Source organism: Podarcis liolepis, assembly GCF_965112155.1.
Source record: "Podarcis liolepis genome assembly, chromosome: 9".
Lineage (NCBI taxonomy): Eukaryota > Metazoa > Chordata > Lepidosauria > Squamata > Lacertidae > Podarcis > Podarcis liolepis.
The window spans coordinates 54780451-54806462 of record NC_139564.1 but is presented as its reverse complement, the minus strand read 5'-3'; the positions used below and the strand labels follow the sequence as shown (position 1 = coordinate 54806462).

The window sequence follows — 26012 nt, the reverse complement described above, 5'->3', positions numbered from 1 at the left end:
TCAGCTTGCAAAAACAATGTCAGGACGAGACTGCATGGCAGAGCTTTGTAATATTATAGAAAAGAAAGGTCAAATAAATGCCAGTGCGCAGAATGACTGGGGGTGGAGAGAGGATTTTGAAACAGGCTAGAAAAGCAAAATGGGAAGCTGAGACCGTTGTGTACACACATTCAAAACACATTCTGTCTCTCAAAGAAATTCGGGCACTATAGTTTGCCCCATACAGAGTTACAGTTAACAGTGACCTTTAACAAACTACAGGGACCAGAATTCTTCGAATGAAATTATGTGTTTTGAATGTGCTTTAAAGGTATCATTGTGTACACAACCTATGACAACAAATGAAGTGTTGCCCATGGATAAGATTTTGAGGTAAAATGTGTCTCTGGCTAAATACAAATGACCATATACCAAGTAGACATTTAATACAATATACATGCTGCCACTTGGTTACCTAGAGCTCATCCTGTGATTTCTTCCCTTTGTCTCATGATTTATAGGCACGTGTCCAAGAGGTTTTGCTTATGTCCCGTCGCTTTCCCTGACAGAAAAGTGGGATTTTTTATTTTATTTTAGTTATTATTAAAAATCTATGCCGCCCTTCATTCAAGAATCACATGGAGGTTTACAATATGAAAACATAAAAATACACAACATAGTACCAAACATAAACAATACCACCACCCCAGTCAGGTGTGGTGAATTTTTCAACTTTCAATTTCCAAGTTCCAAAAAAATTAGGGGTGTGCTGGGAATTCAAAAGATATTTTGGTTATGCAGTAACCACCCCGAGACCTGTGGGTATAGAGTGGTATACAAATTTAATAAATAATAATAATCCTGGGAACTGTAGTGTGTGAAGGGTGCTGGAAATTGTAGCTCCATTCCCCCAATATTCTTTGGAGCAAATAATGTCCCTTTAATGTACATGTATGGTGTCTACAGAGTCCTAGACAACCGCTCCTTTCAGGTGGGAATCATGCACGTACTAAAATAGTCAGCTTCTGCAATAATAGCAGATTGAAAGGTCTTGCACAACAACTTCCCCCAAAGACTGGACTTTTGGCAATAAAGTGATGGCAAAATGTGCTGGGAGCGTGAGGGGGATAACACCTGAAAACCCGCTGTTTGCTGCTGAATCAGAACAAATGGCAGTCCTCAGAAAACTCAACTGACATCTCCTCCAATTCAGCAGTAAATAGGTTCTGCTGGGGAAAGCGAAGATACAAAAGAAAAAAGCCTCTCAAACCTGTGCCTGGAAATCACAGGACAAACAGGCGTGTGGATGTCTGTTTTGTCCTGGCAAGTATTGTTTGTGCTACTTGGTTATTTAGGATATCCTCCCCAACACAAAAACTTGATTCCAGGGCACTTCACAGGGCTATGCAGGGTTCTGCAAGCCTAGAAGGAAAAGCAGAATGGGTTAAACTGCTGCTGTTTTGTTAAAGCGATTATTAATTTAAGCCTCATACTCGCTTGTTACTGCAGCAAACCTCAACACCTTGTGATTGGAATCTACCATTTTGGAAGAGGAACTTACTTTGAAGAAACTTCCCCCGCAACAACTTGGGACCTAGAAACCTCTCTCCTTGTATTAGCCTGCCTAGTTCCTTAGACTGGGGGACAGACGGACCCCTTCTCATTGTTGCACCACAAGGGAGTGGTATATGAGACGGGGTACAAGCACACCCCTCAAGAAGGCCCTGACTATGGAATCACCCTCCCTCTGGAAGTATGACTGACATTTCAGCACCAGGTTAAAGCCTGTTTTGTTTGCCCAGGCATTAGTCTGCTGCTGCAATTTTTTTATTTTATTTTTTACATTTAATTCATATTATGACTTGCTCTTTTTGTTTGTGTTGTTGTTTTAAACCACAGTGCAACCTGGGATGAGCTGATGAAGGCTGGCTTAAAAACTGCCCTTAATAAATAAAAAGTGAAGTACTTGCTATGACATGGATAGGAAAGCCCATCCTGCCCCCGCCCCCAGGACATGAAAGTCCACTTCCACATTTGGCACCTGTATGGCTCTAATTAATCTGTTCAGTTCTGTCAAATTACCTGGGCAGTCAGCCAGGTGTGGCCTAGCTAAAGAGGTCTCCTTGCAATACCAATCTGTGAAGAGAGAGAAGGACATTCCAGTAGGAGATGAAGAACAGCATTTGAATTTATTCCATTTGTAGGAACATTGGGGGAGGGTCACATTGATCAAAATGAGTGTTTTTAAAAATGCAATTTTCGATACATCATTGAGTCACTCTTCATGTCATCAGTAAAGGAAGGACTTCCACGTTTTCATTGCCAGTTGAGCTTACATTTCCGAGGCGTTACTCAGCACCATTCTAGAAGCAGTGTGTAAGTAAAATACAGCTTCCAGTTTCCTCTATGAGACAAGAATACACCTCAGATTTCTTTTTGATAAAATAACTCGAATTTGCGGAGGCACACTCAGCGATGTCCTTGTCTTCTCCCACTTAGGACTCCCTTGAGGTGGCAATAGTGGTCAAAAAGCAGGGATGAAGTTTTAAAATAAACAGTGTGACTGAATGGCCACCAGTTGAAACTGACCATATTATTATGAACTCCCTGCCCAGATGAATGAATGTTTGTTTATTCGGCTCCCTGCCCAGATGTTTTTCAGCCCCCGAACTGCATAATGTATAGCCGCAAAATATGACTGACAAAACTAGTCCTCCTGCTCTTCAGAGAGCAAAATTTCTGGCCTGCTCCTGGGGCCTTTTCTCAAAGTAGTCAACAACCATGCTAAAGTGAGCTTGTTTTCTCCCATAGAATGATGGTGGTGGTAGTAGCAGCCTCCAAGCGCTCAGGGAAACAGCTCTTCAATCTGCTCAGTTGTCACATATGAAACAAGTGGTTTTCTTTGATTTGTCTGAAGGCTGGGACTTGAGCTGCTTTGGAATGATAATAGACTACTATTTCAGTTCTACAAAGAATAGGAAGTGCCATTCACAACAGATAATTAATCGTATCACATATTTGCAGGCACACACTCATGCATTTGGAAAAGGGAAAGCAAAATAACTAGTAAATCTGCCTCATGTTAAGTCAGACAATCATTGGTCCAGCTAGCCTATCTGTTCCGACAGGCAGTAGCTATCCAAGGTTGGAGGCTGGAGCAATTTCCAGGAACCATACAAGATCTTTTAAACTGGAGATTAGAACTATGCCATGCAAAACTCCAGCTCAGGTTCATAATATTACTGACTGGACAACTATGTAGATATAGCTAGTAGGCCTGCTTTGGTGACAAAAATCTGACTACCGACACCAGATGATCATGGCAGAAGTGTGGCCTGATTCTGTTTGTTAAACCTTGGGAGCCAGACCCATTACAATACAGGCTTCTCTTTATAATAGGTCCTTATCCTGCAGCAGAATGAAAGTCAATTCATTGCGGCTACTTCACTTTTCTGTGAACTCTTTCTTGTGGAAACACCATGTTAAGTGGCATGCAGCACTTGCCTCAAGCAGAAATGTCAATTTTGCCCACCATAACTAGTCCTTTATGCTTTTGGTCCAGAGGTAGCTAAGCAACTAACGCTCTCAGCCCCGCCATGAAATAAGAACCAACAAGACATTCTCAATGGTAGTTCTGTAATCGTGAAACTCACTTATTGGGAAGATTCGCCAACTCCCTTTTCTCATGGCTTTTTGAGGTTTCCTTGAGAGACCTTCATGTTTTGGAAGGCTTTTTAACCATTTAAATTTATTGGATTCCTTTTTTTAAAATTTTATTGCTTGTTATATTTAGTTTAATTGCATTTCTGTAAGTTTAATACTATAAGCCATGTTTTGATTTGAAAAGCAGAGTACAAGTACCCAAATTTCCTTGCTTTATTACAAGGAAAGTAATCGAGGCCATCATCCTTGATATCACAGAAAACAATTTTGCGACATGCGTTTTTTTAGGTGTCACAAATGTGTTTTAAATGCTTGTAACAAATATAAGGACATAATTTGCCTACCACCCACAGTTTTTGAGATACAAGCATACTATATTACCACATGGGTGGCAGCCCTTGTTGCATTGCTCTGTAAGCCATGTTTTAATGTGTGTTTGTAACTAGCTGGAACATGTCTATACTTGCTATATTAAAGTTGTGAGACACATATGTATGCTGAAATATTCAGATGTTGCATGATTAGTTATCCATTAGGTTTCATCCAGTGCTCTAGTACTTAGCAGGTGTGTTGTGTTGCTGTTATCAAGAACCAAAATGTTTCATTTGCACCACAGTTCCTCCATATAGTACTTGGATGGTCCTTGAACAGTGGTACCTTGGGTTACAGATGCTTCAAGTTACGTGTTTTCGGGTTGCGCATTGCGCCGAACCTGGAAGTACTGGAACGGGTTACTTCTGGGTTTTGGCGCATGTGCAGAAGTCCTAAATCACTCTTTGCGCATGCATAGACATGGCACTGAGGGTTGTGAACGCTGCAGGTTGTGAATGTGCCTCCTGCACGGATCACGTTCGCAACCCAAGGTTCCACTGTACTTCTAGAATGCCACAGTTATTCACTCAGTTAGTTTCTGCTATGTGCTCAGAGAATTAACATTAAATCTCAGAAATCAAGTTTCACTTCACTTGTGCGTAAGGAATACAAATTTTACTTCGGTATTCAGATCAAGACCATGGGCCTCACATTTCTTGTAAAACATACATAACCCTGCTGACAGCCTGGCTAAAAGATGAATCTCGCAGAATGCAGTTTACTGTACACATGGTCTGGAGAGACCACATCACAGACTGTTATTTCTGCTTGACTCAACTTGAAAGCAGTGATGCTTCACATAGGCAACAAATACCCTTCTGCTCCACTAACTTACGCCATCCATATGAAGGAATTGCATGACAGCACGTGATGTCTTCTAGAATGCATTCAGTATAATAGCTATAATAACAATGCTTGGCACATCTGCAGTGATCTGAAAGTAATTGCACTCCTCCTCAGTTTACAACTGGGATACGTGAAATACACAAGATACTATTGTTTTAGTTGTGAGTGGGACAGTCAAGCCTGAACTAGTATCAGAATACTTTCAAATTGCTGTGGGACATAAGTAAAATATAAAAGTGAAATACAGATGCAAAGCAACATCAGCAAAAATTTAGGTGTGTTCATAATTTAATAAAAACTCCTACTCCCAGATATTTTTTGCCTCACTTACTTAATAATAAAAATAATAACCGTGGTGGGCAGAAGACAAAATCTGAAGCCATTTCCAAGTTCAGCACCCTATTTTGTGTAAGACAAACAATACCTCTTGCACATCACAAAGATTTTGTGAGGGTTTTTTTTGTCACACCGTGTTTGATTCTACTTCTTAACACACAAGGCCTCAGAACCAGTGATTTCATTTACCTATTATGGCCAATATCCTTTGATAGATATATCATCTATGGATTTGACTGACACTAAGCCATAGATGTGGTAGAGTATTCCATACATTAAGAATATATTTCTTGGGTTCTCTCCCAAACTTACAGTAAATCATCTTTAGTGGATAAGCCCAATTGCTGCTATTATTAGAAAAATCCCTCGCTCTATCCATTGTCTTGACACAGTCATGTTTTTCTTTTTTAAAAAATAAACGTCTATTATGTCCTCTCTGTCATTGTGGCAGCGTCTCTTCTCCCTGTTCAACCTTCAAAAGGTTTTGCTTCCACTCAAAAGAGGGAAGGAAATGTCCTTGTAAAAGAATCAGCCGCTACTATCTGGAGAAGCTGAGCGAAAAGAATGCCCTCGCCCCACCCACAGGAGCAGAGCAGCTGTAGCTGCAAGGATGACAAAGGATAAGTGAGAGTCGGACCTTGAAATCTACCTGAGCACTGGGATGACATCAAATAAGTCTCTTCTTCCCTTTCAGTGCTGAAATTCACACATGGCTCTGCTTTCTCAGAAATGACTTTAGAGTTCAACTGTGGTTACCAGGAGTTTCACATGCATACCTTGTTAAGTGACCTGCCCTAGTTACTTCTGATCATTTCTTAGTCTGTGTACACATCACACATTTAAAGTATGCGCTTTCCCCTCCCCAACTATCCTAAGAACTATAGTCCACAGCTCACAGAGCTACAATTCCCAGCACTGTTAATAAACTATAATTGCCAGGATTCTTTGGGATACGGGGGAGGAACTGAAGGACCTACCTATCTAGGTAGGTCCCTATCTGTTACTAGGAGCATCAAGGACGCTGCAAGAGTCAAACGACAGCAGGAAAATGATTTTTTTATTTTGTGAAGCAATTGCTTGGAGACAAAGGCACAGACCAGCTTGTGCTCGGAGTCTGGCCCCGAATTCTAAGCGAGCCAGCTTTTTATACATTTGCAGAATACAATACCACCTGATTTCTTGTAAACCACCTGATTTCTTGTAAACCATCTGATTTCTTGTAAACCACCTGATTTCTGGGAAATCGAAAGTTCCTATTACCATGTAAGGTCTTGCCTCCCTCTTTCCTGCCATGACCCACTACACCACGGCCATGTGCATTCCTGAGTTTGCTTATCTCTTTACAACCTTGAATAATAAACATTTGAGCCTGTTCCATCAATGCCAGCCTTGTTCTCCTGACAGACCTCTCCTTTCTAAGAAAGGCCTTTGGGGGGGTTTGCTATGGCCCTACAGAATGTGCTTTAAGGTTGGGTACCCACCATACATTTAAACACCTTTCTAAGTTCATTATCAAAGTGTTTCAGCTGTTTCTAGAAAACAAGCTTTATCATGATGTAAGGAGAACTGAATCGACTGTTGCCCCTAACCAAACAAGATAGATAGCACTGTTTAGAAGGCATCTGAAGGCAGCCCTGTTTAGGGAAGGTTTTAATGTTTGATGTTTTATCGTGTTTTCAATATTCTGTTGGGAGCCCCCAGAGTGGCTGGGGAAACCCAGCCAGACGGGCGGGGTATAAATAAATAATTTATTATTATTATTATTATTATTATTATTATTATTATTATTATTATTATTATTATTAAGGCCTCTGCAGTTATCCAGAATATCGTACAAAACAATTACATATTTTGAACTTCACTTGCAGCACACACCCCAGAAAGGATGGCAAGCATTGACTTAGATTAGCCGTTTGCAAACTTTCTACCACCATCAAACACTTTCTTATGTTTAGTCAAAATCACGTATTTCCTTGTGATTTGAACCTTTTGCCGGAGCAACAGAAAATAAATTAGCTCTGTTATCTTTTGAGCCCTTCAAATATTTCTGGGTGGCTGTCATACAGTTTCTTAATCATCTCTTTGCTAGGCTAAACATACCTGTGTGGTTGAGTCTAAAGGCTAGCACTTGGGAACAGGGCCAAGGACTTTCTGTTCTTTGTAGCTATTTAGGGGCTTCCCAAATATTTGGCCTTTTGAGGTTTGAGGATATCCAGTGCAAATGTCATGATATTTGTTATATTACATTTGCTTTATCCTTACGTTGACTTTTTAATGCTATATTTGTATTTTGTTTATCTGTTTGACATCTGATGTCAAAATGTGATCAAACAACTACACTACTTTCCAAAGACCTCTGAAGGCAGCCCAGAATTGGGAAGTTTTGAATATTGGACGTTTGCTGTGTTTTTATGATGTTGAAAGCCACCACCCAGTCAGATGGGTGAGGTAAGAATAATAATAATTTACTAATAATAAATTACACCAAGAGAACCTCAGTTATGGGGCACAAAAAGTACCATTAATACTCAAATGATCCTCAAAACAAAATACTCTTCAATGACAACTGCTGGAGTAAATGGCTTGCTACAACCTCCTGGGCATCAACCCCGCAGTGTGCATTTGATAACATAGTTTTAGATCCTCTACAGTAAGGGTGGAGCACCTTTGTGGTTTGGTTGGGCAGATTTTTATCTCCCTCCACCCCACACACCAACTTTGACAGGTGGGCAGGACTACCTAACTGTCAATCATCTGGCAGTATCATTATGCCAGATGATTTGGCCACCTGTCCAAAGTTGGACCACGGAGGTGATAGCGAACAAGCAAGACTAACCTTTTTTTCCTGCAGGGTTCAGGTGTGTGAGAGCTCTCTATGGGAACTCATGACCTCAGGTATAGGGCATGTGGGTGTGGCTTTTGAATAACAACCTCAGTGTACTACAGTTCCCCTGCCCTTGCTCAGCTGGTTAGATATTTTAAGTTTTAGGAATTTCTGTTGTTGCCAAAGCTTATTATTTGACGTTACCATGTCTTCTTGCTGAATCTTACCATATGAGACTTTTAAAAATAGTCTAAATAAATATATCAAACTTGAGAAGCATCAAGAACTACAGTAAACAAGAATACTGCTAATTTGCATTACTCGGTTGCATGTTGACAGGATTTGATCACCATCTGCATTGCAATCGCACACTGTTCTCTTCTCTCATCTCTTATATTCATTTCCCCTTTGTCCTTTGGCTCACCCCACTCACTGCACCATTAAAATGTGCTACATAAAATCAACACAACCTTTAAAAATCCACCCTAGCTGTGAAATGCCATAATCAACCCACGGCCCAGTCCTATGTGTGGGAGACCTGCTACTCTGGAAGCTGATTTTCAAACACATATGATATTCACTTGTAGTTTCAAATTTTCCAAAAGAGATACTGGTACTGAGGAAAGTATTTTTTTTCTTTTCAAAAGAGATACAGAACAGTTATTTATACAATCAAAGAATGTTTACATCTCCTCTAAGCAATGGTGAAGAAATGTTGATTACAACCATTAATGTGGGGGCATAGTAAATCTGAGCTTGCCACAAAACAAGAAACTTCATTTCTTGGGGAGAATTGACATAACTCAGCAGAAACGTTGTGAAGTATTGTCAAGAGTTACTATAGTACTTTCTAATCTGAATGATCCCCAACTGCCTGTGTGTGTGGTTTATAGTCAGAGCATCTTTTCATCCATTTTTATTTCATCCCCCCCCCCCCCGATGGTAAACCTTACAGAAATCTGATCAGCACTCTTCAATTGCTCTATTCTTTTTCATGCATTTACTACTACAGTGGTACCTCTGGATGCGAATGGGATCTGTTCCAGAGCCCCGTTTGTATCCTGAGTAGAATGCAACCCATGACTGCGTGGGTTGCAATTCGCCGCTACCGTGCATCACATCATTTTGAGCGTCTGTGCATGCCTGAGCGGCGAAACCCAGAAGTAACGCGTTCTGTTACTTCCAGGTCGCCGCAGAGAGTAACCTGAAAACGTTCAACCTGAAGCATATTTATCCCGAGGTATGACTGTATATGAGGTTTCTGGGTGCCAGACTTCTGTAATCCCTAGATTCACCAAGTGTTACAATTTAATCTAGATTTGGTCTGTTAAACTAATCCCTAATCCCTGGATCCAGATTAAGCCAAAATAGCTTTCTGTGTTGAGGTGAGCACCTGAGTGATAGGCCATTAAGAGAACAAAGGCTCAAAAGGTTCCTGTGAAATAGAAAATGGGTGCCCCCCCCAACAGATAAAGTCAGAGTTTAGGAGTACAGTGGTCCCTCGGGTTACAAACACCTCGGGTTACAGACTCCACTAACTCGGAAGTAGTTCCTTGGGTTAAGAACTTTACCTCAGGATGAGAACGGAAATTGCGTGGCAGCGGGAGGCCCCATTAGCTAAAGTGGTACCTCAGGTTAAGAACAGTTTCAGGTTAAGAACGGACCGCCAGAACGAATTAAGTTCATAACCAGAGGTACCACTGTAATGTGAGCTGGATGCAAAATGCTACGGGCTGGAAAGGCAGAGTCAGAGCACAATGTTTGCTTTCCGCTTGAATCCAAGGCTGTGGTTATGGGAGAAGCAAGACCCTTTTGGGATGTTAATGCTTTGAACCTCTCAATCATAGGCTCAGGTTGTATTTATGTGTAACTAAACCATACAACTGGTGCTGGAGGAGACTCTTGAGAGTCCCATGGGCTGCAAGAAGATCAAACCTATCCATTCTGAAGGAAGTCAGCCCTGAGTGCTCACTGGAAGGACAGATCCTGAAGCTGAGGCTCCAATACTTTGGCCACCTCATGAGGAGAGAAGACTCCCTGGAAAAGACCCTGATGTTAGGAAAGATGGAGGGCACAACGAGAAGGGGACAACAGAGGACGAGATGGTTGGATAGTGTTGTCGAAGCTACCAGCATGAGTTTGACCAAACTGGGGGAGGCAGTGGAAGACAGGAGTGCCTGGCGTGCTCTGGTCTATGGGATCACGAAGAGTGGCACACGACTAAACGACTAAACAACAACAACAAATCATAGAACATAAAGGCACCACCGTCTCTGCTATGCCTCATTCCAAAAGGAAACACGAAGCCTGGGTAAGCGCCTAGAAACCTTGGAATCTTGCACCGTTCAGAGACTGGGGTGGCAGGCAACAATATATATTTAATCAGCACACCAAGGAAAAACAAATTGCTACAGTGAAATGAAGCAGTCCTTTTACTTGGTGAAAAAGCTGAGTGTGCCTTTTGCTAGGTTATTATTTATATCGTTTACAAACATAACCCCCCAAAAGACAGTTTCCTGCTCTGAGGAGCTTACAGTGTACTTTGATGAAGGAAATGGAAGAAAAGGGGAGGGAAGGTTGACATTTGGAGTGAAAGTGAGCAAAATGGGCAGACACAAGATCTTCTCATTTGGGAGATAAATATCTACTTCTATTCTAGTAGAAGTATTAACTGAACTGCATTAATCCACTGCCAGAATATAGGGCAACAGTTCCTGTTTGCTGAGGCGGTGATTGTGCAGGAAACATTAAATGGGCTGCTATTTTGCACTATGGGAATACAAAAATTGCCAGGCATGCTACTGACTAGGCAGCCTTTTGACAAGTTGATGGGGGGGGGGAGGGTCATTGGAAAGACATAGTTGCAGAACTGTATCTAAATTTGCCCCCAACGGAGTCGAATTGCCAAATGGTAGCTCCATTTGCAGAGACAGAACGCGCTTTCTATATAGGATGTGTTGGCCTCTATATTGCGACATCTCAAATCAAACAATTCTACAGCAATTACCCCCTCGTTTGGCAACAATTTCAACTGCTTCAATTTGAGCCGTCACATCTTTGTGATTATGTTATTAATCATAAATATCTTGATGCTGCATCTTAAGAGAAATTTAATAGAATTTGTTATCACAGATAAAAGAATTGGTACACTCTCTTGTACAGTCGTACCTCAGAAGTCTAACAGAATCCGTTCCGGAAATCCATTCAACTTCCGAAATATTCCGAAACAAAGCGCAGCTTCTGATAGGCTGCGGGACAGTTGAAACACTCACTTCTGGTTTTCGATCGTTCGGGAACCAGAACATTCGACTCCCAAGACGTTCGGGAGCCGAGGTACGACTGTACTCTTTAGTCCTAGTGCTCTTCTTAGCTAACACCTGCTCTTACAAAACAAAACAAAAATTGCAAAGGAAATAATAATGCTGCCAAAAGTGGAGTGATCTCCCTGAAATCCTCTGGCTATTCAATCCCTGGAAGTGGTGGAAGTGCTGCTCTGCGGGCAGATAGGGGAGTGTGGCAGTGGAACAAGATGCCCAGCACCAGACACTTGGAATACTTAAGGATTCAGTGGATGGAAGTCTTTGCTGGCCAAATTTGAGTTTGCTGCAAATGGGACAGGATAGTAAAGTTAAAGGTAAAGGACCCCTTGACGGTTAAGTCCAATCAAAGGGGACTATGGGGTTGCAGTGCTCATCTCGCTTTTCAGGCCGAGGGAGCTGGCATTTGTTCCGGGTCATGTGGCCAGCATGACTAAACCGCTTCTGGCACAACGGAACACTGTGATGGAAACCAGAGCACACGGAAATGCTATTTACCTTCCTGCTGCAGCAGTACCTATTCATCTACTTGCACTGGTGTGCTTTTGAACTGCTAGGTTGGCAGGAGCTGGGACAGAGCAACAGGAGCTCACCCTGTCGCGGGGATTTGAACCACCAACCTTCTGATCAGCAAGCCCAAGAGGCTCAGTCGTTTAGACCACAGCGCCACCTGCGTCCAAAGGAGAGGATCGTACATCTACACATACTCCTCACCCCAGTGGGAGGGAGCAAGGTAAATAATCACTCTTCCTGCCAACCTGTTTCTGCATTCCCATCCCCTACCCCCTCTAAGATGGGGGTGGATTGGATGGTGAAAATTTACTCCCAGCAATCTGGGGAAGGAGCTTGCAGCCAAAGGATTCCCAGTCATAGGACGGTAGAGATGGTTTTCCATTACATGCTATTAACAACAGCTATTAAATAGAACACATGTCCAAAAAAAAGAGAGAGCACCGGTCCTTTACATTACCTTTGCAAACTTTGCAATGTACAGACTGAGCTCAAAAATATATTTTGTTAATTGATTGTTAGGCTTCAAAATCTGCTAGGGCAACTAGAGATGTAAATTTAATATATTGCTTACAGGCATCAACATCTGTATATAAATGGCTTCTTCTCTAGCAAAAACATTTCCTATCTATTTGCTTAAGACTCGAATTATGAACATCAAAAACACAGATTGCTTGGAGCTTTCGAACTATTCTTGTTGCAATGTAATAACAGCTGCCACAATCCATGTAGCATTTATAGCGTGGTTGACCAACTGCAGTTCTTGGAATTATGGTCAAGCACCAAGATTGAAAGAAAATTAATCCTGAGGAACACAAACACTGCAATCAGTTAACACTATCACCATTGTTTTCCATTTTTAAATATAGAGACAGAAGAACCACTACATACAATTTATAGGAGACAAACAAAATTCCTCCTTATGATGGACCATGGGCGTAGCCAAGGGGGGGGGCAGAGGGGCAGCTCCCACCCCAAATCAATAAAAATCAATACAAACTTGAGGTTCTAACCCCCCCTAACAAAAACCTTGCCTACGCCCATGTGCTGGACCATTTCATTTGTTCATTTCCAGTGTGGCACTATGTCACCATACATTACTTTTTATTACTATTTGCAAAGTGGGAGGTGTTTAAACTGCCCAAGTCACCATGTCAGCAAGGTGGCCAACTGATCAGGTATTTTGCTTTTATGTAGGTAAAAGGAAACACAATGCGGGTGGTGCTGTGGTCTAAACCACCAAGCCTCTTGGGCTTGCCGATCAGAAAGTTGGTGGTTTGAATCTGCACGATGGGGTGCAGCTCCTGTTGCTTTGTCCCAGCTCTTGCCAATCTAGCAGTTCGAAAGCGCCCATGTTGTTGTTGTTTAGTCGTTTAGTCGTGTCCGACTCTTCGTGACCCCATGGACCAGAGCACGCCAGGCACTTCTGTCTTCCACTGCCTCCCGCAGTTTGGTCAGACTCATGTTTGTAGCTTCGAGAACACTATCCAACCATCTTGTCCTCTGTCGTCCCCTTCTCCTTGTGCCCTCCATCTTTCCCAACATCAGGGTCTTTTCCAGGGAGTCTTCTCTTCTCATGAGGTGGCCAAAGTATTGGAGCCTCAGCTTCACGATCTGTCCTTCCAGTGAGCACTCAGGGCTGATTTCCTTAAGAATGGATACGTTTGATCTTCTTGCAGTCCATGGGACTCTCAAGAGTCTCCTCCAGCACCATAATTCAAAAGCATCAATTCTTCGGCGATCAGCCTTCTTTATGGTCCAGCTCTCACTTCCATACATCACTACTGGGAAAACCATAGTTTTAACTATACGGACCTTTGTTGGCAAGGTGATGTCTCTGCTTTTTAAGATGCTGTCTAGGTTTGCCATTGCCTTTCTCCCAAGAAAGCGCCCATGTAAGTAGATAAATAGGTACCACTGCGGCGGTAACATAAACACCGTTTCTGTGTGCTCTGGCACCCGTCACATGTTCTGTGTGCCAGAAGCGGTTTAGTCATGCTGGCCACATGACCTGGAGAGCTGCCTCCCTCAGTCTGAAATCAGAGATAAGCACCGCACTCCATAGTTGAATCTGAATGGACATAACCATCCAGGGGTCCTTTACCTTTAAAGCTTAGAACAGGTACAGGGAACCTTAAGTCGTCCAGATTTTCCAGATACACAGTGATGGCATCTTTATCATCTAGATTCATAGGGAGGAGGCGTATAAGGAACTCCACTAAAACTTTCATTTCACCACCAGTCTCAATTTCCAGATATTATTCTGTCACTACACAACACATATATAAGCACTACCTTATACTGAACACTGCTACACACACATACATAAATACTAATCACTTCCTCCCAGAACACACTATGAAATCCTTTGTTTTCAGCCAAACCCTATGATATAACAGCATCTGTTCCAACTCGTTGGAGATTCCGTTTCAGGATTTACACATTTTAATCCCAGCTAGAATCGTTCCAGCACATTATCAGTGATCTACAGTCCATCCTGCATGGTAAAATCTTCCCCTGACTGGCCTTGGGTGGTTGACTTGAAGGCCCGGTGAAGCAGCCAGGCTTGATCAAACTTTTGCTCTGAGCCAAGCAGAAAACAGGGATGGGTCATGCATTGGTTGGATGCTGACAAGGAAGACTTCCACATCCACCTACATCAGTCTTTCTCCACCTTGGGTCCCCAGATATTGTTGAACCACAATTCCTATCACCCCTAGCCAGCAAGGCCAGAGTTCAGGGATGATGGGAGTTGTAGTCCAACAATATCTGGGGACCCAAGATTGAGAAACACTGACGTAGATGCTTACAAAGGCATTTTACGTATGTATCACACTGTTTATGTAGCAGTTATGACGTGTGAACAAACTATAATGAGGTCATTAATCAATTTGTGCAAAATTCATTGCATGTGCAGAATGGGAGAGAGAAAGTGGGAGACATGAGAGAGAGAACAATCTGACACAATGGTCTTCAATAAACACAACAGGTGCTAAGGCGCTGCGGCAAAACCCTCTAAACAACAGACTACAGACTGGTCTACTTTTCCCCTCGAAGCCTCACCTCTGACTGACCAGAAAAGGTTCAAGAGTTGCTCCTGCCTGAAGATCAGAGATTAACCATCACCCTTTGCTGGAAGAATCAAGTTAGACTGCAATAATCCACCACTGGTGGACAATTATATGCTTTTGTGGTTGGCAACCTTGGGAACATTTGCTTTGCATTGTATGGTAGCCTTGTAGGCATTTCTTGTAAGCCTGAAAATTGACTTTCACTTTTTTTCTGTTTTGTTGTCTAGAGTTCTAAGTACACACCATTGCCCTGACACATCTTTGTGTTTACAGGCCTGCCCTTGCTTACGAACAGCCCCCTTACTTATGACTCGCCAGCAACAACAGGCCTCCTAACAGACACATAAGCACAGGGATCAGACCTGCAAGAAAGCCTGTCCCGTATTCACCATGGCGACATGATCACAGGTCAAAGCAACACCAGCCACAACAGTGGAGGCTCAATCACCAGGCTATCTTCCAATATGGCATCTGATATCATCTGCCAGAAATGCCCTTCTGCATTCTACACAGGGCAAGCAGGTTCCATCTCTACAGAAAATAATAAATTGACATTGATCTAGGAGCGGATGAATCAGCCTGTTTCTGGCCCATATGATTCTTGCAGGAGTTTATTTGTAAGTTTGTTCTGTCTAATTTCTTCTCTAAATAGGCAGACTTTTTTAAATTTTAAAAGATGGGTATAAAATCTTAAAATAGCTATTTTTGAATGCATTCATTCATAAAACATTCACATGCATTTTCTCTCTCACCCACCCACCCACCAAAAACTGCATCATAAAATTTGAAAATTGGTGAAATGAAATCTGAAGGAAGCTGTTCCAATCTACATATTATTCTGGAATGTGTTGATCAGGTCAGTTTGCATCAGTATTTGGGGGGAAAGGGGGGGGGGTATTCTAGCAAACCTGTCGAAATCTGTCATTAGGAAAGGCAATATTCAGAAATGCCACTGAATATTTACGGACCTGCAAGTGCCTGTTCTTGAACAAAGGAACTTCAAGGGAAACTCTACTGAATTACAAGATCAAGAAATTCAGTTCTTTCACCTGAATCAAGCTAATGGTGTGTGTGTGTTTAAATTTCACTATAAGTGTTAAATTAGTTTACCAATGGCAGATTGTCTATGTTGTCATCAACACTGAATAGTCATTGCAATGATCTTACGTACATTTAAACTAGAATGTAATTGTCAGTCAGCATTTTTTTTGCATATCATTTCCCTCTGATCTTGCTGCTTAGAATTTTTCCACCTCTGCAATCATGTGTATATTTATATCTTCCACAATAGTGTCTTGTCTGTATCTCTTTCCCCACCCCTCGTGTGTGTGTGTGTGTGTGTGTGTGTGTACACACACCGTGGAAAAGACCCATTCTTGTATTGCTACTCTCCAAACCCCTCACATAAGAGGCACATGAAGAAGGGCCTCGGGTGATTATTGCAGGGTCTGAGTCAATTCATATGGGAAAGAGGTATTGTGATCCTGAGCCGTTTAAGACTTTACAGTCAAAACCAGCAATTTCAATTGGGTCCAGAACTAATCAGCAAAATGGTGCCACCCACCCCTGACTCAGGACAGCTGCTCCAGAAGGATATCATGGATGATTGTATCAAAAGCCGCCGATAGGTTGAGGAGAATTAACAAGGACACATCTCCCCTGTCTCTCAACAGAGGTCATCATACAAGCCAAAACAATTTCTATGCCAAAACCCTGATTGAAATGGATCTAGAAAAATGAGTTTCCTCCAAGAGCACCTGGATCTGGTCCAAGACCGCCCCTCAAAAACCTTCCCCCAAAAAGAGACACTGGCAACTGGCCACTAATTACACAGATTTTCCGAATCCAGGGAGGATTTATTGAGGAGGGGGTTTTACTACTGCCTCCTTCAAGCAGGCAGGGGCCTCACCCTCTCACAAGAAGACATTAATCTCCACCCTGGCCCAGCCAGCTGTCCCCTCCCTGCTCGTTTATCAGCCAAGAGGGGCAAGGGTCCAGAGCGCAAGTGGCTGCCCTGACTGATCCAAGCACCTTGTCCATGTACTTGAGTCTTATTAGCTGAAACTTATCCAACATAGCATTGGTTGGCCTCTGTCTTGGGAGACAATGGAGGACTGTGCCTTTGGGGGTGAAGTCAAACTGTTGGAAGGCTACAACGCTTGCTCTACATAACAGAACTAAACAGTGTTCTGGACCCATATAAATATAGTGTTCTGGACCCATATAAATATAGTGTTCTGGACCCATATAAATAGTGTTCTGGACCCATATATATTTAGATAGAGCGCGTGCACACACACACAACTTAGAATAAGACTTCATGCATCTGACTTAGTGGATTCCAATCCAGGGAACTTTATGCCATGTGCAAATCTTTAAGCTACCACAGAACTCTGTTTTTGAAAAGGGCTGACAAACCAGAGAGAAATTTTGAAAGGAACTGGATAATTCCAAGTAGATATTTACCTGGATTATCAAAGACAACTGGAGAGTGTTTATAAAAGAATTCATGGAATATTAACATTTTCTGTTTTAGCATAGTGTCAAAACCACTGTACAAAAACTGCATGTATACCTTTTTAGATTCTTGGACTCCAGGGCAAATGCCATCTAGGCAGGAAACATGGAAGAGCCTGCTATTTAAAGGGGGGAAAACCTCAAGAATGCCCTTAGACATGTTTTGAGACAAAAATGTACAAACCCAGAAACTGAGGCTGCCATGTTGGTCGAACAAACAAATGTCTCAAACTACTCATTTAAATGTAATAGCCAAAAGCGATATCCATGCATTGTTTACTTATTTGTTCTAAAGATTTGATGCCGATATCTATGAGGCTACTTGTACAATAAGAGTCAGTGGGCATATACAACGAAAGAACTCGAAACACAACTGACAGAAGAAACGCTACGCCCTTGAGCACCTGGGGAAAATGTATGAACAGCTACATATAATTAACTTAAGGGAAACATTAGGGGTCCATAAGTTCAAAATTTCCATTTTTATTTCCCCCCCCCAAAGTGCTGACTGAGGGACTATATGAACAACTAGCATTCAGAAACTATTCCCCTCAGGGTTGTCATCCTGAGTCAGCCCTGCCTACGCTGGGAACTCTTCCACAGTAGTTGCTGTGGATTATCATCATCACCCATTGTCTGGAATTGCTCCTCAACCCTGCCCTGTTTTGGAATGCAGACTGGCCTGACGTCTCTTGAATTCCCCTGCTCAGATTGGCTCAGCCTTTTAAAAATAAGCAGGAAGAGGCTATTGCATGGGTAGGCAAACTAAGGCCCGGGGGCCGGATCTGGTCCAACTGCCTTCTAAATCTGGCCCATGGATGGTCAGTGTGTTTTTACATTAGTAGAATGTGTCCTTTTATTTAAAATGCATCTATGGGTTATTTGTGGGGCATAGGAATCCGTTCATATATATTTTTTTCAAAATATAATTCAGCCCCCCACAAGGTCTGAGGGACAGTGGACCAGCCCCTTGCTGAAAAATTTGCTGACCCCTGGGCTATTGGGAGGCTGGTCAACAGCTTGCACTGTGAGCTCCTCGGCTGTGACTCTTCTTGTGACTGCATCCTTAAACTGGCCTGCTTTGAGCCTGTCTGTTGAAAGTTGCTCTGTAACCAAACTGTTAGCAGCCAAGTTAATTTGCTGCACCATTACCAACAGGGCAAGAAAGTGCAATCCCATACAGGTCTACTCAGCAGCAAGCCCCACCGAGGTCAATGGGACTTGCCTCCAGCTAATCCACTGCAGAAATATGAAAATTAGCATGTCTATGTCATCAAGGAACACCACACTTCCATCAGAGTAAGAGGTTATGTGTACTTCTCAAGCGGAGAAACAGGGGGCGGGGGGAGAGAGAGATGGGAATTATATTAATATCCCTGGGTTATGAAGATCAAACTAGAACGAGAAAATATGTTAACAGTATGACACTCTTCAAAATTACCTTCTGAAAAGACTAATCAGAAATTTCAGTACTGCTTTGGTCACACTTCTTAACTATTTCCCATGGAATACCTTGAATATCAAAAAAATGATATGCCATTCTTCAGTAAAAACTCTTAGGGCAGCTTATAGCAAAATAATTAAACACCATAATGCATAGTACATTGCAAAAATAAAACCACAGAAGCAGCAATTAAGACAAACTTGGGAAAAATCAACAGAATGAATAAAAACATACAGTGGTACCTCAGGTTAAGAACTTGATTTGTTCCGGAGGTCTGTTCTTAACATGAAACTGTTCTTAACCTGAGGTACCACTTTAGCTAATGGGGCCTCCCACCGCCGCTGCACCACCGCCATGTGATTTCTGTTCTCATCCTGAAGCAAAGTTCTTAACCCAAGGTACTATTTCTGGATTAGTCTGTAACCTGAAGCATCTAATCTGAAGCATCTGTAACCCGAGGTACCACTGTACTAAAAGCTAACTGTGTTGGCCTGGTTTGTACAGCAAGGCTACACTAAACTGCGGCTTACTGAGAACATGCAAACATGTTATTGGAGAGACACTTGCAGGCATTTTCTCCCCCCCCCCACCCCCGCCCCAGTCTTTTTCATTCTAATAACACACTGAGCTAAGCCAAGGTTCAGCTTAGTGTGTCATCCAAACTTGGGCTTCCTTGCTGGCTACAGCTTGTGGTCAATGATGAGAGCGCTTAACCATGAGCCCAGATTCAGATGACATACTAAACCAAACTTTGACTTAGTTCAGCACGGTGCAAGAGTAAAAAAGACCAGAGAAGAGAAATGCTCCCTTTTCAAGTCACTTCTCTCTCAGCCTCCGTTTCTTTTCCCAAATGAGAGAATAAGAGAGAGCTTTCATAAGGCGCAATAACTAAAGAAATCAAAATCAATTACACGGTAAACACTAGAAATCACCCTTGTTTCATAAACTAATGCCCATACTGCTGTAGCCTTTGCTGTCTCCACTGAGGTGACCTTATAGAGCTGTAATGACACGTTTGAATAATAGCCCTATTTTGTAAATCAGCAGAATCAGGGACATCAGACCTGCATTGAGAAACCTGAACTCTCGGGCTGTCTTTTCTTCCCTTTTAAAATGCCAAGTTGAATGTACACAATCAAGACTGCTCTGACTGCTGGGTAAAGAAAAGGGAGCGGAAAGTTTAGAGCAAATAGCCAGTTCTCACAGTGAAGGGAAATCAACGGTGTGATTCCCTGAAGGATCTGCTTTAGGAAGTCAGGGGAGGGCAGTGGTATAGCCAAGCAAAGTGTGAGGTAGCCAAGTGAACAGTGAGGTAGCTCTTCACCATCACGGATAGAGAAAATGCAATCAAACTGTGAAGAACTCTCCTCCTCCAGCCACCAAAAAATTTCTTACATCTTGGTGAATCAACATCTAAACAGAACAAGAGATTCTCACAGCTGTCCATGGAGGCGCAGGTCAATTCTGTATCCAGGGTAGCTGTCTACCAGCTCCTTCTGGTACGCAGGCTGAGACCCTACCTGCCCGCAGACTGTCTCACCAGAGTGGTGCATGCTCTAGTTATCTCCCGCTTGGACTACTGCAATGCGCTCTATGTGGGGCTACCTTTGAAGGTGACCTGGAAACTACAACTAATCCAGAATGCGGCAGCTAGACTGGTGACTGGGGGCAGCTGCCAAGAACATATAACACTGGTCCAGGAAAGACCTACATTTGCTCCCAGTACATTTTCAAGCACAATTCAAAGTGTTGGTGCTGACCTTTAAAGCCCTAAACAGCCTCGGCCCAGTATACCTGAAAGAGTGTCTCCATCCACATCGTTCAGCCTTGACGCTGAAGTCCAGCGCCGAGGGCCTTCTGGCAGTTCCCTCGCTGCGAGAAGTGAGGTTACAGGGAACCAGGCAGAGGGCCTTCTCAGTAATGGCGTCCACTCTGACCTCCTATCAGATGTCAAGGAAATAAACAACTACCTGACTTTTAGAAAACGTCTGAAGGCAGCCCTGTTTAGGGTAGTTTATTTATGTTTGATGTTTTATCGTGTTTTAAATATTCTGCTGGGAGCCGCTCAGAGTGGCTGGGGAGACCTGGTCAGATGGACCAGGTATAAGTAATAAATATGTTGTTGTTGTTGTTGTTGTTGTTGGAGGTATGTTCAGCCTGCAACCTTAAGCCAACTTACTTGGGAGAAAGTCTCACTGAACTCAGTGAGAATGACTTCCATGTATCCAAGTATAAGATTTGCACTGTGAAGTGTAAAGTGATTCAGATAAATCCCTAACCTAACATGTATTGACTGTATCTAACTTGGCAGTCACTAACTAGGAAAAATATATTGGGGTTATGGTGGATCCTGCAGTGAAAAAGCCAATCCGATGTATGGGTGTGGTGTTTGCGAAAAACACAAATTTTATGCTAAAGATTAACATAAAGGATTGAAAACTACAAGTATTGTAATGCACAAGATAGCCAGTAATTAATGCAGATCCATCAATATATGTCAGCCTGCATTTGGAATAATGGGTACATTTCTAGCCATTCCATATCGGAAAAGGGTATATTGTAGAGCTAGATGATGCATCACCAATAGGAGGGACCTTATGGGCAAAATAAATGGCAGCCATCACCTGGCAACCCAGGAGTGCCAACCCCCTGCTCACCTCAATTCCTCTAAAACAAGACTACATAATTGCTTAACATTGCTCGGAGGCCTGGTGGTGCAGCGGTGGCTCATCACAGTAATACTGGAGGGGAGGTTTGGCAAGATGGGTGTGTACCATTATGGCTCAACACCAGCAATACCAGTTCTTCCTAAGCAAATGCTGGAGGAGGCCACCATCGCCACAGGTGGAAGTATGATGGCAGATTAAATGGATCTTGAGTCTGCTCTTGCATTCCCTGAGCTACAAGTATTCATTTCTTAATGATTTTCTGCGGTCTGTTTATTCCCCCCACCACCAAATAGCTGAGTAACACCTAGTGAAATATACTGGCCTTTTCGCTTTTTTTTTGCAGCAATGTGAATGCTATTCTTACAGTGCAACAATACTTTTTATTAGGACAAGCAAAAATGTCACATTTAAGTGAACATTTTTGATAGCTCTAATAAACTTTCCTGTGACATTTAGGTGTGTGTGTGTTTTTTTAGGATTTGCACTCTACTTAGCTTGTCTACTGTGTTCCTGAATATTTATTGCAAATTGGATTTATTGTATAAAGATTCTGCTTCTGTTCTCGTATCAACCCCCTAAAACACACAGACATTACTGATATCATCACACAGCTACTTCTTTTGAGAAGGGAGACAAATGAAAAATGGGCTTTAGAGTACTCCTTGTACTCTGGGCATGCTTCCCTTCTCTCTACTACTAACCTCTTCCCCTCCCCCAGCATCTCAATTTCAGTCGCACTATTGTTAACCATATTAAAATTTCAACATGTACGGTTGTGGCTTCTAGTTTTCCTTTAACCCTCTTGGGCAGATGAGCGCAAAAAATTGGAATATTTCTTAAATCCCGAAGACCGCTTGCACAGTTCTTAAGAAAACCATGAATTTGCAAAGGATTCCGACCTTGATCACCTGCTTCTTTGAAACAGCAGCATTTGTGCAATTCAGACTTTCCAGTTGTCTGGAGAAAAGAAGTAGTGAGAGTAAGGGCAATCCTAAAACCAATTTACCAGGGAGTAAATTTACTCACTGAGCTCAGTGGGATGTGCTCCTGGTGTAAACATGTTTAGGATTGTTCCCTTATGGTCTGTCAGGGTTTTTTCTGCAAAAAAATTATTATTATTATGAATGAAAAGCCTTGACGGAAAACAGACGTCTCATTCCGGATAGTGTAACCTTTAGGGCACTTGATCTAGTTATTGGGTGGGTGGTGGGTTCGCGGGAAACGAAACCTTCCGTCTTTCAACCATAATAACTAGCAGATTTCACAGCTCATTAAAATATGGTGACGGGAGTTCCATGATAAATGGCCTTAGAGAAGGTTAGACAAAGCAATGCAGCTCTGGAGCTTTGTGGGAGATGTAGCAAGCAAACAAAAGTCATCCCTGTCTCTCTTGCCTCTGGGAAAATTAATGCAAGAATCAAAGAAAACACTAACTCAATGGATTTAAAAATAAAAATGGGAAGAAATTCGAAAGTCAGAGCACACTGAAATCTATAGGGTATGAAAGTACTGCCAAAGCAAGCCTTGCCAACATGCATAGCTCTGCTTTTATTTAATCCTTTTAGGAGAGCTGCCAATGTGTACGTTCATCACAGATGCCTTTCATTGATGCTCAAGAAATACCCCGTTTTCAGAAAGGAGACACATCCTCTAGGTTGACTGGCAGCCTGCACAGCCAGCCTTCCACGCAAACACAGACCCACACACTACCCAAGGAAATAGCAGCCTGCCTGCAGTCTAACAATAGACAGGCGCGGAGTCCCCCCGCAAAAAACAAAAATGGATTTGGGGGGTTAACGGAACAAGAGGTGCGAACGCCTGAAAGCGACAAGGTCAGGGAAACGCAAACCAGACGGCAGGATTCAAACCCACGCCTCGGCGGCTTCTGAACAATGCTTTTATGCGTAAATACGCGCAAGAGACGAGAAAGAAGGCAAAAGGAGATGAGAAAGAATGCCCTACCTGGATTTGGCGACGAGAAATTGGGTCGGGCTTTCCCATCTGCGGTCTAGCCAGCGAGCAGCAGCAGCCGCCCAGCCTCGTCCCTTAAGCCGCCTCCATTGCTGCCCGCGCTGCTGCCACACCATGGCAAGGCGAGCCAATGCGATCACATGCTCGCTCTCTCCCTGCAACCCGGCAGCCTCAAGTTGAGCAGGGAGGGAACAGGCTCCGCGGAGGTCGAGGCGCGATCGCTCGCTCGCTTTCCCCCCTTCTAAACCAGGCTTCTCTCTCCCCGGCCCCACCCTTAAGCCTCGCCTAATAATAGATCAAGGGGGCTACTTGAGCGTTGGTCGATTCCCGCGTGTGATCCACCTTCGTGGAAACGCAATGCTTGTTTCAGGGCGTCCCCCCCCCCCAAAAAAAGGGAGGTAAGGCTTTCTGAAATAAGGGGCATTGTTAAATTTCTATGGATCAGGTGCTTCCTCAAATATCCCATAAAATAAGCTGGCATTTAGTCTCACTAGGCTACCTGCATATTGCTAAATGGACATACCGTACCCATGTCGACTGGTTTCTCTGGTGTGTGCTCTCTAGTCCCATGGTCTGTATGGAGAGTTTAAAGTCTAGTTGGCAAAGTGGGCTTAAAACACCTGAATGACACAAAGCTGGCTCACCTGTGGACCTCCAGGTGTTGCTAGATTACAGCTCCCGTCATCCCTGACCTTTGAATACACTGGCTGCAGCTGATGAGAGTTAACTAGATAGAACACATCTACAGACTCATTAGGCTGGCATTGCCTCTTTATTTTAACTATTTTATGACTGACATTAGAAGTACACCATGGAGAAACTAATTTGTAAAAATGTTGCATGGAAAAAATACAAGAGAGAGACATTACACATACTTCTGTAAATCAAGAAAATCTTTAATAAAAATACAAAAAAATGGTGAAAGAAACCTGGTGTATTGATCACTAGACTTAATCAGCTATTTCTAGTCAGCTGAACTACAGGTTGAGTTGCAAAGTCAAAACAGTGCCTCTCAGTTTTGCCTATACTGATTCAGACTTCCTACCCACAGAGAATACCTTCCAGATCAGTTCATCTGCCACAGAACCGGTACACACTGCAGAAAAACTGGAGGAGCATCATAGGTAGGGGTTTTGTAATGACACAACAGTACAGTATGCACAGTGCATTTGTTGTGTAGTTTCCACACCGAGGTATGAAAGTGCACACTGAAGGCAGTTTCTATGGCCTTTTCTGCACGTCCTCAACATGCGCATGCAGAAGGTCCCATGTACAATGTCCAGGTATGTCTGGGAAGGACCACTGCCAGTCAGTGAGCTAGAGGAACCTATAAGGCAGCTTCCATGCTCCTATCACATTAAGCCAAACTGCAGTTTATACTGGGACCACACAGAGTTTCTTTGCTCCACCCCAGTCCGTAAACAAACATGTATTTTTACTCCTGCACAGTGGTGAGCTAAGCCAAGATTTGCCTTAGCATGTCTCCTGAAGCTGGACTTGTGGTTAAGCTCTCTTAGTGTGCTAATCACACATTGCATACCTTGGCTACAACGTTTGGTTAGTGTGGAGAGGAGACTGCTTAACCAGGAGCCCATGCTCTGATGACATCCTAAGCCAAACCTTGGCTAAGCTTTAGGTGGCACAGGAGTTTTAAAAGACTAGGGGAAAACAAAATTCTGTTTTTGATAAGGCATAATTTAGCTTACCGTGACATGCAAAACATGCCTGTATAGGTATGTCCCTAGACGGATTGTTGCATAAACTTACACACAGAGAATAGGGAAGTTTTTGTTCAAAGTACAGTGACATTTTTGCATGGGCCAGGAGAATTGTTTTTTAATTTATCCACAATGTAGTGCTTAATATTCATGTTTCTTTTCTAAAAATAAGCAAAATGGTTCATCCATTAGGAGGCTACCTTGAGCTCTCCACACTTCTTTAAAACCAGAGACACATTTTAGATGCTTTTATTTGCATTGCTTACAGCAGACATTATTATTATCCTGTCCTTATTTTGTAAGATAACATCATATCTTCAAAGTAGTTTTTAAAAGCAGAATGGCAGAAACCACCATTTCACTCCTTCACGACTGTGGTGTTTCACATAAAAAAGGCAGTTACAGATAGGTAGCCGTGTTGGTCTGCCATAGTCAAAATAAAAAAATTCCTTCTTCAGAGAAGTGTGCATGCACACGAAAGCTCATACCAAGAACTAACTTAGTTGGTCTTTAAGGTGCTACTGGAAGGATTTTTTTTATAAAAAAGGAAGTACCGTATTTTTCGCTCTATAAGACGCACCGGACCACAAGACGCACCTAGTTTTTGGAGGAGGAAAACAAGAAAAACAATATTCTGAATCTCAGAAGCCAGAACAGCAAGAGGGATCACTGTGCAGTGAAATCAGCAATCCCTCTTGCTGTTCTGGCTTCTGGGATAGCTGCGCAGCCTGCATTCGCTCCATAAGACGCACACACATTTCCCCCTTACTTTTTA

The 26012-nt window shown here is 42.7% G+C and overlaps 1 protein-coding gene across 4 annotated transcripts in view; it reads right to left on the bottom strand.

The window, feature by feature from the left end:
• The window catches only part of CRACD (capping protein inhibiting regulator of actin dynamics), a 116551-nt gene extending 92754 nt beyond the window's left edge, over positions 1–23797 (bottom strand). For 2 of the 4 annotated variants that reach the window (XM_083459730.1, XM_083459729.1), the window contains exon 1: positions 23511–23797. The gene's annotated coding sequence lies outside the window, so the exon portion shown is untranslated. Of the gene's footprint in view, positions 1–22447; positions 22467–22574; positions 22647–23510 lie in introns of those variants that run through there. The other 2 variants (XM_083459731.1, XM_083459732.1) reach the window with 2 other exon arrangements.
• Positions 23798–26012: the final 2215 nt, after the last annotated feature.